Source organism: Neofelis nebulosa, chromosome 13 (assembly GCF_028018385.1).
Source record: "Neofelis nebulosa isolate mNeoNeb1 chromosome 13, mNeoNeb1.pri, whole genome shotgun sequence".
In the NCBI taxonomy this organism is placed as follows: domain Eukaryota; kingdom Metazoa; phylum Chordata; class Mammalia; order Carnivora; family Felidae; genus Neofelis; species Neofelis nebulosa.
Window position 1 is genome coordinate 43,895,695 of NC_080794.1, and position 13,885 is coordinate 43,909,579.

Genomic DNA, 13,885 nt, shown 5'->3' on the forward strand with positions numbered 1-13,885 from the left:
ACTGTGCTGGAACGTGAGCCTTCTACCTCCCAACTGAAATATCTACTCTTCTTGGGGCTCGAGTCTGCTGGCCTGTGGACCAGAGCTTACACATCAGTGCTCTGGGCTTTCAGATCTTCAGACTTGGACTAGAATTACACCCACAGTTCTTCTGGGTCCCCAGCTTGCCAACTGCAGATCTTGGAACTCCTCAGCCCCCATAATTGTGTGAGCCAATTCCTTATAATAAATCTCATTTTACATATACATACACGTGCACACACACACACACACACACACATGCTGTTGGTTCAGTTTCTCCAAAGAATCCTGACTCTTCTACTTATAAAACCAAAATACACTTGTGAAAATTCAAATGTTACATAAATATAGAATATAAAGAAATTATTTTAAGTTTTATTTATTTAATCTCTACACTCAACGTGGGGCTTGAACTCATGACCCCGAGATCAAGAGTTGCATGCTCTACCAGGGGAGCCAGCCAGGCACCCCTATAATATAGAGAATTTACATCACCCGTAACCTTATCATATTAATAGTATGGGCTTCTGCATTTGCTTAGGATATAGAACACTGCAAAAACATTCCTGTCCCAACAATAATAAAAAGATGAGTACACTATAAAGACATGACTTTTCTTGAGTTCATCAGAAAGGCAACTAGGTAATCTAAGGAGAGAGGACAGCCAAACCATCCTGCCTGTGGCAGAGCACTGCAAAAAGATTTGGCCACAAAACCAGTGAGTAAGATGAAATCAGGTAAAAATTTTACTGAGTTGCTAAGACAAAGAAGGACTAGTTTGTCTGGAATGGCTAGGGGCCCTCCACCCAGAGCAAGTTTGAGTTCCCTTCCAGGATCTTTTCCCTAGACCTTCACTGCTCAGGAGAAGGGCCCCTGAGACCCGCCTTGCTGAGGCGGACCTGCAGTGATCTTCAGCTCCTGGCATGGATCCTTGCTCACTTCCTCAGATAGTCTCCTATGAAGCAAAATTCTGAATCCACCAGTGGAAGGGCCATACTCCCTTCATCTCCAGGGAGAAGTAAAAGCTCACCATGGCTGGGGGAAAGGTAGAAGAAAAAAAATCCCATAACCCTCTGGGAGTGGCAAGAAACCATCCAGGGCCCAAGAACCCATACTGGTTAGCAAGCAGAAATCAGCTACCACTGGGAAGGAACAAACACACACCCAAGACATGCCTAAGACTGAAGCCAGACCGGGATAACAGCATTCCTGGCCCCACTCCAAGCATAGTCTACTGCTAGGGGAGAAGGAAAGGCATGGAGAGAGATAACCTGTGTTGCACAAAGCTGGAAGTGGAGTACGAGCACAGAGGAAAACCCTTCTGCACCTTCTGCACCCCTGCTTCGTCGCAAGCAGAGTTGGCCCCCAGGACAGGAACCTACACCTGTGGGGCCCCAAAGGTAAGAACAGCAACAACAAAACCTAGGCCCAGCTCAACTCCGGACGACATCCATTAATGTCCCGCAATAGACTTGAACCAAGAGGCCGCATGGCCACTTCCCAGAGTGCACACTATACTGCTGTATCCTCTATCGCACGAATAATGTGCATCATTCAAGGCAAAGACACTGTTAATAAACAAAGCAGTCGATAGAACCAGGCTCAGATATAACCATCCCAGATGGGAACATTAAAACAACTGTGATTAATATGTTAAAAGTATCTAGTGGGAAAGATGGACAACATGAACAGATGGGAACCAATTTTAGCAGAGAGAAATTGTAAGAAAGAGTTTAGTGGTGATACTGCAAGAAAAAAATATATACCAAAAATGATACCCAAAACGGAGAAGTCCTTTGGTGAGCTCCATGGTAAACTCAGCACAGTGGAAGAATATATCTGATTTGCTGAAGGATTATACATATGACGCTCAAAGTACAATCAACAAAAGAAGAAACATAAATTGGACTTCACCAAAATTAAGATTAAAAATTTTTGTGCTGCAGAGAACACCATCACGAAAGTGAAAAACAAACCACATGAGGGGAGAAAATAATGACCGATGCTAGCGTGGAAAATAATCCAGCTGCATCTGTAAAGAAACTCAACACCCCCCAAAAAACGAATAATCCAGTGAAGAAATGGGCAAAAGGCATGAATAGACACTTCTCCAAAGAAGGCGTCCAAATGGCTAACAGACACATGAAAAAGCGTTCAGTATCACTGATCATCAGGGAAATACAAATTAAAACCACAATGAGATACCACCTCACACCAGGCAGAATGGCTAACGTTAACAACTCAGGCAACAACAGATGTTGGCGAGGATGCGGAGAAAGAGGATCTCTTCTGCACTGTTGGTGGGAATGCAAGTTGGTGCAGCCACTCTGGAAAACAGTATGGAGGTTCCTCAAAAAACTAAAAATAGAGCTACCCTACGACCCAGGAATTACACTACTAGGCATTTATCCAAGGAATACAGGTGTGCTGTTTCGAAGGGACACGTGCACCCCCATGTTTATAGCAGCACTATCAACAATAGCCAAAGTATGGAAGGAGCCCAAATGTCCAACGATAGATGAATGGATAAAGAAGGTGTGGTATACATATACAATGGAGTATTACTCGGCAATCAAAAAGAATGAAATCTTGCCATTTGCAACAACATGGATGGAACTGGAGGGTATTATGCTAAGTGAAATTAGCCAGTCAAAGAGAGACTAATATCATATGACTTCACACATATGAGGAATTTAAGAGACAAAACAGATGAACATAAGGGAAGGGAAGCAAAAATAATATAAAAACAAGGAGGGGGACAAAATGGAAGAGTCTCTTAAATACAGAGAACAAACTAAGGGTTGCTGGAGGGGTTGTGGGTGGGGGGATGGGCTAAATGAGTAAGGGGCATTAGGGAGGACACTTGTTGGGATGAGCACTGGGTGTTGTACATAGGGGATGAATCACTGGAATCTACTCCTGAAATCATCATAGCACTATATGCTAACTAACTTGGATGTAAATTAAAAAATCAATTAATTAATTAAAAAATAGTCCAGCTGCTTTAGAACACAGTCTGGCAGTTCCTCAGATGGCCCCACACACGAGTTAACGTATGACCCAGCAATTCCATTCCTTGGTATGTACCCAAGAGAAATGAATGTCTACACAACTTTATGCAAATGCTTAGAGTAGCATTATTGATAACAGTCCAAAGGTGGAAAGAACCCAATTGTTCATCAGTGAGCAAATGGATAAAAAGTGGTATATCCACACAGTGGAATATTATTTGGCTCTAAAAAAGGGATGAAGTGCTGATACATGCTACGACCTGAGTGAACCTTGGAAATATTCTACTCCGTGAGAGAAGCCAATCACAAAACACCGCAAACCGTGTGATTTCATTCGTACGAAATGTCCAGAACAGGAAAATCTATAGATACAGAAAGAGATTAGTGTTTGCCTAAGCTGAAGGGGTAGGTGGGGGCATGGGGGGTACGTGGGCGATAGGTAAAGTGTATGAGGTTTCTTAATGGGATGATGGAAATCTTCTAAAATGAACTGTTCTGGTGGCTGCATATATCTGTGCATATACTAAAAACCATTGACTTGTACCCTTTAAATGGATGGATTGTAGGACGTGTGAACCATAGCTCAATAAATATGCTTAAAAAGTATGGTGCTTGCTTTGACAGCACATATAATATGCTTAAAAATAATGTATTAGCAAAGTCTCACAATTCTTTGGGTGTAAAATCTGTTTTCTCCGGAGTCCTCTTGTTCCTCTGGAAAATGCTGAGATTTGACCTAGTTATGGGAGAGGTGGTGGTGAGTCTTGGGCACTGCCTTTCAAAGCATCTGCCCCAGTGAAGTTCTCACAGTGTCCGAGCAAAGAAGCCTGTTCCTCTCTGACACAGAAGGGCAAGGTACTTCCACTGGCAAGGGAAGGATGGAATGACATGAGGGTTCAAGTCGTTAGTTTTATTTGGATCCAACCAGATGTCCCTGTTACACATTTCAGGATCCCATTCTTTCCCTTTCACATGAAAAGCTTAGTGAGACTATGAATTTAAATGATGTGATTCGGCAATCTACACAATTAAATTTTTGTTTGATTTTAAGGGATTATAATCCAGTGTCTGTAAGAAATGAGAGAATCTTTTTAGGGTGGTCATGGAAGCTTTCTGGTTCTTGACCAGAACTTAAGCTGAGAATTTGGCATTTTCTTTTGGTAAACCATCAAGCATGCTCAAAAGAATTCATCCCACATCCCAACAGTCAAGTGGGGCAGCCACCTGGCCTCCCAACGCACAGGCTTCTCTTGTTACTTAATCACAGGAGATAACGTGATTAATTGTGATGTCACTGCATGCCATGCATTACCAGCATCCCATTTCCCGTTGGCATGCAGGTAGTTCAGCACTGCCTTCAACCCCAAGGGCACAGCCAAACAAATCTCTAAATCCCTTTTTTGTGGGGTTATCTCTTAGGACCGCTGCCATGTTAATTCTATACTGGTCAGGGTCCAAACAGGATACAGAAACAACACACTAATTCTAACAGGGAAAGCTGAATATAAAATTTACATACTGACACAAAAATAGACACATAGATCAATGCATTAGAGAGTCCAGAAATAGACCCACACTTTTATGGTCAATGAATCTATGACAAAGGAAGCAAGAATATACAACCGGGAAAAGACAGTCTTTTTAATAAATGGTTCTGGGAAAACTGGATAGCTACGTGCAAAAGAATGAAGCTGGACCACTTTCTTACACCATACACAAAAGTAAAATGAATTAAAGACCTAAATGTGAGACCTGAAACCATAAAACTTCTAGAAGAATACATAGGTGGTACTTTGACATTAGCCATAGAAACATTTTTCTAGATGTCTCCTGAGGCAAGGGAAACAAAGCAAAATTAAACTATTGGGGCTACACCTAAATAAAATACTTTTGCACAGCAAAGGAAACCGTCAACAAAACAAAAGGCAGCCTACTGAACGGGAGAAATGACATATCCAATAAGGGGTTAGTTTCCAAAATATATAAAGAACTTATACAACTCAACACCTAAAAACATAATCCAATTTAAAAATGGGGACAGGATCTAAATAGACATTTTTCCAAAGAAGACATACAGATAATCAACAGACACATGAAAAGATGCTCAACATCACTAATCATCAGAGAAATGCAAATCAAAACCACAATGAGATATCATCTCACACCTGTCAGAATGGCCAAAATCAAAAACATGAGATACAAGTATTGACAAGGGTGTGGAGAAAGGGGACTTTCTTGCACTGTTGGTGGAAATGCAAACTGGTACAACCACTGTGGAAGGCAGTATGGAGCTTCCTCAAAAAAATTAAAAATGGAATTATCATATGATCCAATAATTCCACTACTGGGTATTTATCCAAAGAAAATGAAAACAGTCTTTTGAAAATATGCACCCCATGTGTATTGCAGCATTATTTACAATAGCCAAGATATGGAAACAGCCCCAGTGTCCATTGCTAGATGAAGGGATAAAGAAGATGTGGGGTGTGTGTGTGTGTGTGTGTGTGTGTGTGTGTGTGTGTGTGTGTATACTATATGTATTATATATATAATAACATACTACTCAGTCATAAAAAAGAATGAGCTTCTTCCATTTGCAACAACATGGATGTACCTAGGGGGTATAATGCTAAGTGAAACTAGTCAAAGAAAGACAAATACCAGTTTTCACTCACATGTGGAATTTAAGAAACGAAACAAAAAAGACAAAAAAACCCAGACTTTTAAAAACAGAAGGTGGACAATGAGTGAAACAGATAAAGGGGATTAAGAGTGTACTTATTGGATGAGCACTGAGAAATGTATAGAATTATTGAATCACTATATTTTACACCTGAAGCTAATATAACACTATATGTTAATTATAATTGAATGAAAAAAAATTATTAACCATAACATGAGTACACCTGCTAAGGGGGAAAGAGAACTCTGAAGAATAAAGTGTCTCTCCAAGTGCCTTCTGCTGATAAAGTTTTATATAATCCCAGATGGCAAGGGAGAACTGTTAGAGTATCACAAACAGGGCAAGGAAGAGGGGTTTTAGAGCTAAGAGATGATGGATCAAATGTGGTGCATTGAGCATTGCTTTCTTATACAGTCTGACAATCTCTGCCATCCAAGTAAATGTTTAAATCACTTATATTTAATGTAACTATCAATACCATTAGATTTAAATTGACCTTTGTGCTATTTATTTTCTCTTTGTCCCATCTGCTTTTTGTCCCATTCTCATCTTCTTTTGGATTGAGCTCTTCTCCATTTCATCTCCATTATTGATTTATTAGACTTCATTCTTCCTGTTATATTTTTAGAGGTTTCTCTAGAGTTTATAGTACGTAGTTTAATTTACCACAGATTACCTGCAAATATATTGTACCACTTTACATATAGGGTAAGAATTGCTGGATCAGATAGTAACTTAATGTTTACTGTTTTGAGGAACTGCCAAACTGTTTTTCAAAGTGGCTACAAAATTGTACATCCTTACCAGCCGTGTATGAGGGTTTCAGTTTCTCCACAGCCTCACCACACTTCATTATCTACCTTTTCGATTCTCACCATCTTAGTAAGTGTAAAATAGTATCTCATTTCAGTTTTGATTTGACATGATGTTGAACATCCTCTCATGTGTTTGTCAGCCATTTGTATGCCTTCTTTGAAGAAATGCCTACTCAGACCCTTTGTTTTTAAATTGGATTGTCTTTTTACTGTTGAGTTGTAAGAGCTCTTTATATATTCTAGACACAAGTCCCTTATCAGATATGTGATTTGCAGAGATATTTTTACTGGGTTAAAATTCTAGGTTGGCAGTTTCTCCTTTAAGTAATTTAAAGATATCCCACTATCTTCTGGCCTGAATTTTTTTTTTCTTATGAGAAGTGTGCTACCATTTTAATCTTGGTTCTTCTGTTTGTAATGTGCCCTTTTCACCTCTATCTTCTTTTAGAATTTTCTCCCTATCCTGATTTTAAGGAATTGGATTATGATACAATATATGATTTCCTTTATGTATTTCTTGTGTTGGGTTTATTGACCTTCTCGGGTTTATAGACTTCCTCAATTTTGGGAAATGTTCATTAACTATTTCTTTGAACATCTTTCTCTTTTTCCTCTCCTTTGGGGATTCTTGTACATTCACCTGACAGGAGTTGCCCCACAGTTCATTGATGCCCTATTCTTTTGTTTTCTTCAGTCTTTTTATATTGGTGCATTTCATTTTGTATAGTTTCCACAACTATGTCTTCAAGTTCACCAGTCCTTTCTCCTTTTCATTTGCTGTTAATCCCATTCGGTGTATGTTTCATATCAGAGATATTTTTACATCACTAGAAGTTTGATTTAGGTATTAAAAAATGTTGTTTCCATGTTTCTTTTTAACCTAGTCATGCTTTCTTCTACTTTGTTGAAAATACAGAATATAGCTACAGTAACTTTTTTAATGTCCTTGTCTACTTAGGCCATCAACTGGGTGATTTTTCCCCTCCTCCTTGTGGATCACATATTTCTGCATCTTCATAAGCCTAACTTTTAATGGATGCCAGATATTTTACCTTATAAGTGTTGGATATTGTTGTGTCATGTAAATATTCCTCAGCTTTGTTGTAGAATGCAAATAAGTTCTTTGGAGATAGTTTTATTCCTTTGAGGCTTGCTTTTGAGCTTGTTTGAGCTTTGAGGCTTGCTTTAGAGACCCGCACATCCCTTAGTGAAGGGCTAATTTTGTCCCACTACCGAGGTCCTATCGTTCTAAGAATTCTGCCCTATTTATTATGAAGTTTCCCAATCTAGCTGGTGGGAACTCAAATTATTTCTGTCCCCCTGTGCACTTTGGGGATTTAGCTCTGCCTGTTCCTTTTGTCGGCTTTAGGTAATTTCCTCACATATATGCTCAGCTAACTAGTGCAGGAGCCCTCTGCACATGTCTGGAGCTCTCTCTTAACATCTTCCTCCTCTCCATGCCATTTTCCGTCTCAGTGAAGCTGTCTTCTTTCCTGTGCTCCACTCCGAAAATTCTGCATAGCCTTTGCCCCCTAAGTTCCCCAGTCTGTCTCCTCCAGTAAGGGGGCTCGCTGGGCCGTGTGGCTTCCCCTGCCCCTCCCGGTGACCTAGAAGGTCTGTTCCCAGGTCTCACTTCATTTGCCCATGTTTCCTCTTCTCAGGAACCCTTGTTCTGTGCTGCCTTTGTCCGACAGCTGGAAACCATTGTGTTACATATTTCGTCTGTTGATTTATTTGTTTAAAGGGAGAGAGTGACTCCAGTCTGTTTCACCCCAGAAGCTGAAACCTTCTGTACTGTTTGAGCTGTTTGCAAGGAGAATATATTGTCTTTGTACTTGGGTGATATACAGGTCAGCTCAGGGAGGGGGAAACAGCTACAGATGCCCACATTCCTGAGAGAAAGCAGCCAGCCCAGCTGCCCTCAGTGAGCTGTGGGAGAGGAACACGGGTCAGACCTCAGCACTTCCTCAGTCAGCCTCGCCCATTACAGGTGTCTCCACAGCTGTCCAAGTTCCCACTGGGCCCCGGGCCTCCTCCCCTCACCAGCCCCAAAACTGTATGGATGACCCCAGTGCAGCCTCCGGGGTCACAGCTCAGAGAAATCATCAGAGTGAAGGATTCTAGATGGAGCCTGATGCCCTAACAGTGTAGGTGGAGGAACGGGCCTGGAGGGGCACGGCAGTGAGATCAGTGACAGTGGCCTGAGACCTGTCAGGTCAGACTCTGGCTCTCCTGACCCCAGAACTTCCTACTGCACAAAACAGAAAAGTGATTAATAAAAAATAATGACCAATCAACGTGTTACATCACATCAATAAAGGAAAGGATGCGAACCATAGGATCATTTCCATAGATGCGGAAAAAGCATTTGACAAAGTACAATATCCATTCATGATAAAAACCTGCAACAAAGTAGATTTGTAGGGAACATACCTCAACATAATAAAAACCATGTATGGAAAAACCCACAGTAAACATCATCCTTAATGGGGGAAAACTGTTTCCTCTATGGTCGGGAACAAGACAAGGCCGTCCACTCTCACCACTTTTATTCAATATGGTATGGAAGTCCTAGCCACAGCTATCAGACAATAGAAATAAAAGACATCCAAATCGTCAAGGAAGAGGTCAAACTTTCACTATTTGCAGATGACATGATACTCTATATAAAAAACCCAAAAGACTCCACTCAAAAACTGCTAGAACTGATAAATGAATTCAGTAAAAACACAGGGTGCAAAATCAATGTACAGAAACCTGCTGAATTTCTATGCACCAACAATGAAGCAACTAAAGAAATTGAGGAATCAACCCCATTTATAATTCCACCCAAAACAATAAGATACCTAGGAATAAACCTAACCAAAGAAGTGAAAGACTTGTACTCTGAAAACAATAAAACACTGAAGAAATTGAAGATAACACAAAGAAATGGAAAGACATCCCATGCTCATGGATAGGAAGAACAAACGTTGTTAAAATGTCTATACTACCCAAAGCAATCTAGACATTTAATGCAGTCTCTATCAAATTAGCAAGAGCATTGTTCACAGAGCGAGAAGAAACAATCACAAAATTTGTATGGAACCACAAAAGACCTCAAATAGCCAAAGCATCTTGAAAAAAACAAAGGTCAAGGCACCACAATTCTGGACTTCAAGTTATATTACAAAGCTGTAGTAATCAAAACAGTATGGTACTGGTACAAAAATAGACACATAGGTCAATGGAACAGAATAGAAAACCCAGAAATGAACCCACAATTACATGGTCAATTAACCTTCAACAAAGCAGGAAAGAATATCTAATGGGAAAAAAGTCTCTTCGACAAATAGTGTTGGGAAAACTGGACCACTGTCTCATACCATACACAAAAAAATAAACACAAAATGGATTAAATATCTAAATGTGAGACCTGAAACCATAAAAATCCTACAAGAGAGCACAGGCAGTAACTTCTTTGACATTGGCTGTAGCAACTTCTTTCTAGATATGTCTCCTTAGGCAAGGGAAACAAAACCAAAGTTAATCTATTGAGACTACATCAAAATAAAAGATTTCTGCCCAGCAAAGGAAACAATCAACAAAATTAAAAGGCAGCCAATGGAATGGAGGAAGATATTTGCAAATGACATATCTGATAAAGGGTTAGTATCCAAAATATATGAAGAACTTAACAACTCAACACTGAAAAACCGAATGATCCAATTTAAAAATGGGGAGAGGATCTAAACTGACATTTATCCAAAGAAGACATACAGATGGTCAACAGACACATGAAAAGATGCTCAACATCACTCATCATCAGGGAAATACAAATCAAAACTACAACGAGATCTCACCTTACACCTGTCAGAATGGCTACAATGAAAAACACAAGAAACAACAGGTGTTGGCGAGGATGCAGAGAAAGGGGAACACTTTTGCAGTGTTGGTGGGAATGCAAACTGGTACAGTCACTGTGGAAAACAGTATGGAGGATCCTCAAAAGTTAAAAATAGAACTACCCTGGGTGGCACCTGGGTGGCTCAGTTGGCTGAGTGTCTGACTTCGGCTCGGGTCATAATCTCACAGTTTTGAGTTCAAGCCCGATATTGGGCTCTGTGCTTCCAGCTCAGAGCCTGGAGCCTGCTTTGGATTCTGTGTCTCCGTCTCTCTCTGCCCCTCCCCCACTCACACTCTGTCTCTCTCTCAAAATAAACATTAAACAAATTATTTTGAATGGAACTACCCTACAATCCAGCAATCACACTACTAAGTATTTACACAAAGATTACAAAAATAACTCTAAGGGATATATGCAGCCCAATGCTTATGGCAGCGTTATTCACAATACCCAAATTATTGAAAGAGTCCAAGTGTCCATTGATTGAGGAATGGAAAAGATGTGGTATGTGTATATATATATATATATACATATATATACATATATGTGTGTGTGTATATATATATATATATATATACATATATATATATATGTATATATATGCGCAATGGAATAAAAAAGAATGAAACCTTGCCATTGGCAAGGACATGGATGGAGCTAGAGAGTATTACGCTAAGCAAAATAAGTCGGTCTGAGAAAAACAAATAATACCATATGATTTCATTCATTGTGGAATTTAAGAAACTAAGCAAATGAGCAAAGTGGAAAAAAAAAAAAAGAGGCAAACCAAGAAACAGATTATACAGAACAAACTGATGGTTATCAGAGGCAAGGGGGGGGGGGATGAGTGAAATAGACGATGGGGATTAAGGAGCGCACTTGTCGTGATGAGCACTGGGTGACGTGTGGAAGTGCTGAATCACTATACTGTACACTTGAAACTAATATTACACTGTGTGTTAATTCACTGGAATTTAAATAAAAACTTTTTAAAAAGGAAAAAAAGATGAACTTTTAAAAAACAATAATGCTTCAAGTCCTTCTATAAGGAATTGACAAGTACATTACTCACCGAACTAGTACAATGGCTGTTCGACAGATGAGGCAGATCGCTATGCTACAGGGAAAGACGATGGTACAGACAAAGCGGGCTGCAGAACAGCATGCCAAATATAACCCAGTTAACGTGTGTGTGTATGTGTACGTTACACACACAGAGATTCATGCAAGCAAAAAGCTGTGGAATGTTACCGTCACACCCCCGACAGTAGTGATCCCTGGGGGAAGTTGGACCACTGGGTATTTTCACATCCTACTTTCTGTTGTACTCACTTCATATTGTGCATGCATTATTTTTATAATCAAAGGGGACAAACTCGGGTATTATTACTTGACAATATTGCTCATAGGTGCATAGGTGATGAGACCTGCAGCCCTGTGCGGCTGAGGTCAGGACTTAATCTGGAATTGGGGAGGGAAAAAAAATTCCCCAGCAGGAAGTTGCCATCCTCAGACGTAGCCACCAGAGGGCAGCAGGGGACCGGCCGATTGCTGCTAAAGGACTGCAGGGTGGGGGTGTTTGTGAACCGGCAAGGATGTCAGGGGAGAGAGAGCCTGGCCACAGGGTTTGAAGCAGCCTCCACTGTGGGGTGGGGCTGGGGTCAGATTCCAAGGGAGAAAAGGGGGCAAGTTACATGGTAGGCACAGGTCTCTTGCCTCAGCACAAGGGGGAAACTGAGGCAGAAGCCCTGCCAGAACTGAACTAACAAGATGTGGGTGCCTGGCCTACGGCCCGAGGAACCGACAAATCCAAGTCCCTTCCCAGAAGCAAGGCATAGGCTCCTCACCTGCCACCTGGTCAGGCAGGTGAAGGTTTCAGAACGCAGAGCTCAAGGGGCTGACAGGTAGGAGGCAAAAGGGAATCATGGCTAGGTGAGTAGGGGAGGGGGGGTGCTTCAGAGGCAGCGCAGACCTGGGGGACTTTCACCACCTCTGTGGGCACTAAAGTAGCTAACAGTTCTTGAGCATGCTCTAGAAGTCAAGCACTTGGCTTCCTGATGTCTTTTCGTCGTTAACGGTGGCCCTCAGATCGGCGGCCATCATTCCCATCTTAGGAGGGGAGGAGACCAGGGCTCAGAGGGGGAGGCCACTTGCTTAGGATGACAACTGACAAGCAGCGAGGCTGCAGTCCAGTGGCCCGTCCGTCTGACCCAGCACCTCTGCCACGATGAGGGTGGGCAGGCAGAGATGGAAGTCGAGGCAGGTGCCACGGTCCCAGACTCGGACCCCAGATTGCCCCGTAGGCTGCAGGAGCTGTGTGTGGAGGGGCCGTGGAGGCTGACCCGACCGCGAGGAGTGGCCAGAGGTGGGAATGGTGGCACGAGGAGAAGGCGGTAGAGGGGAACGCTGCTCGGCCCCCAGCTTGGGTTATGTGGGGACGGGACAAAGTGCCCTTCCTGGCCCAAGATGCAGGAGGCAAGAAGATGACACGGCCAAGATGACACGGCCCTGGGGTCAGATGTCTCTGGGAGGGGTCTAGGGAGGGGCTCTACTCGTGCCGGATGATCTCGGACGAGTCACTCGACCTCCCTGGGCCTCAGCCTGACCGTCTGTCAAATGGTCCTCATGCTAGGCCCACCTCACAGGGCCGCTGCAAGGATCAGAAATGATGGTGCACGTACATCACATAGTACAGTGGCGGGCACACCAGAGGGCTTGATGGACTGTCGGCTGGATCTTACTCATTTATTCCACAGTTGGCCCTGCCAGGTGCCAGGCCGCCCTGGCGCTGGAGATGCATAGAGAAAACCCTGGCTGCCCGTCCAGAGGACCGTGGAGGGCACTGGGTGCGTGGGGGCCACCCCCACCCCCACCCGCACATACACTTTGCCTTGGCCCGGCTCCCCGCGGAGCTCATCCCCAGCCCAGGGGTGGAGAAAGCGGTCCATCAGACCCCGGGCTCCCACCTCGTCACATGAGCCACCCTCTGGATTATTTGAAAATAAAACGCAGGTGCCGTCTCACTTGGCCCGTAAATCGTCCAGCAGCTAATAGATGAGGACGTGGTTTTCACACCCGCGAGGCCGTCGTCATGCCTCACAAAACATGGCCTCTCTCAACCGTTTGCAATACGAGGACACACTTCCGCTCACTGCGTCGGGCCGAGGGTTGGGACTTGGGCTTCTCTCACCTTCTGCACGGTGAGGGGCTCTCGGGGAAGGGGACGGGCAGATTCCCATGGAGCCCATCTTCTGGGCCCTTCTGGGCTGGGGCTTCTTCCTCCCTAAAAGTGATCCTTGGGGGAGAGGGTCAGGGAGGGGGGCCGCCCTGGGGGGCCCCCCGCTTGTAGTCACTGCAGCAGCACCGTCTGTCTGGAGAGTGTGACCCAGGGCTCCCCACTCCCACAGGACTCCCCAGGGGCCACAGCCACACGTGTTGGTGGGTGGGTGTGAGTGCCTGTGTGTGAATG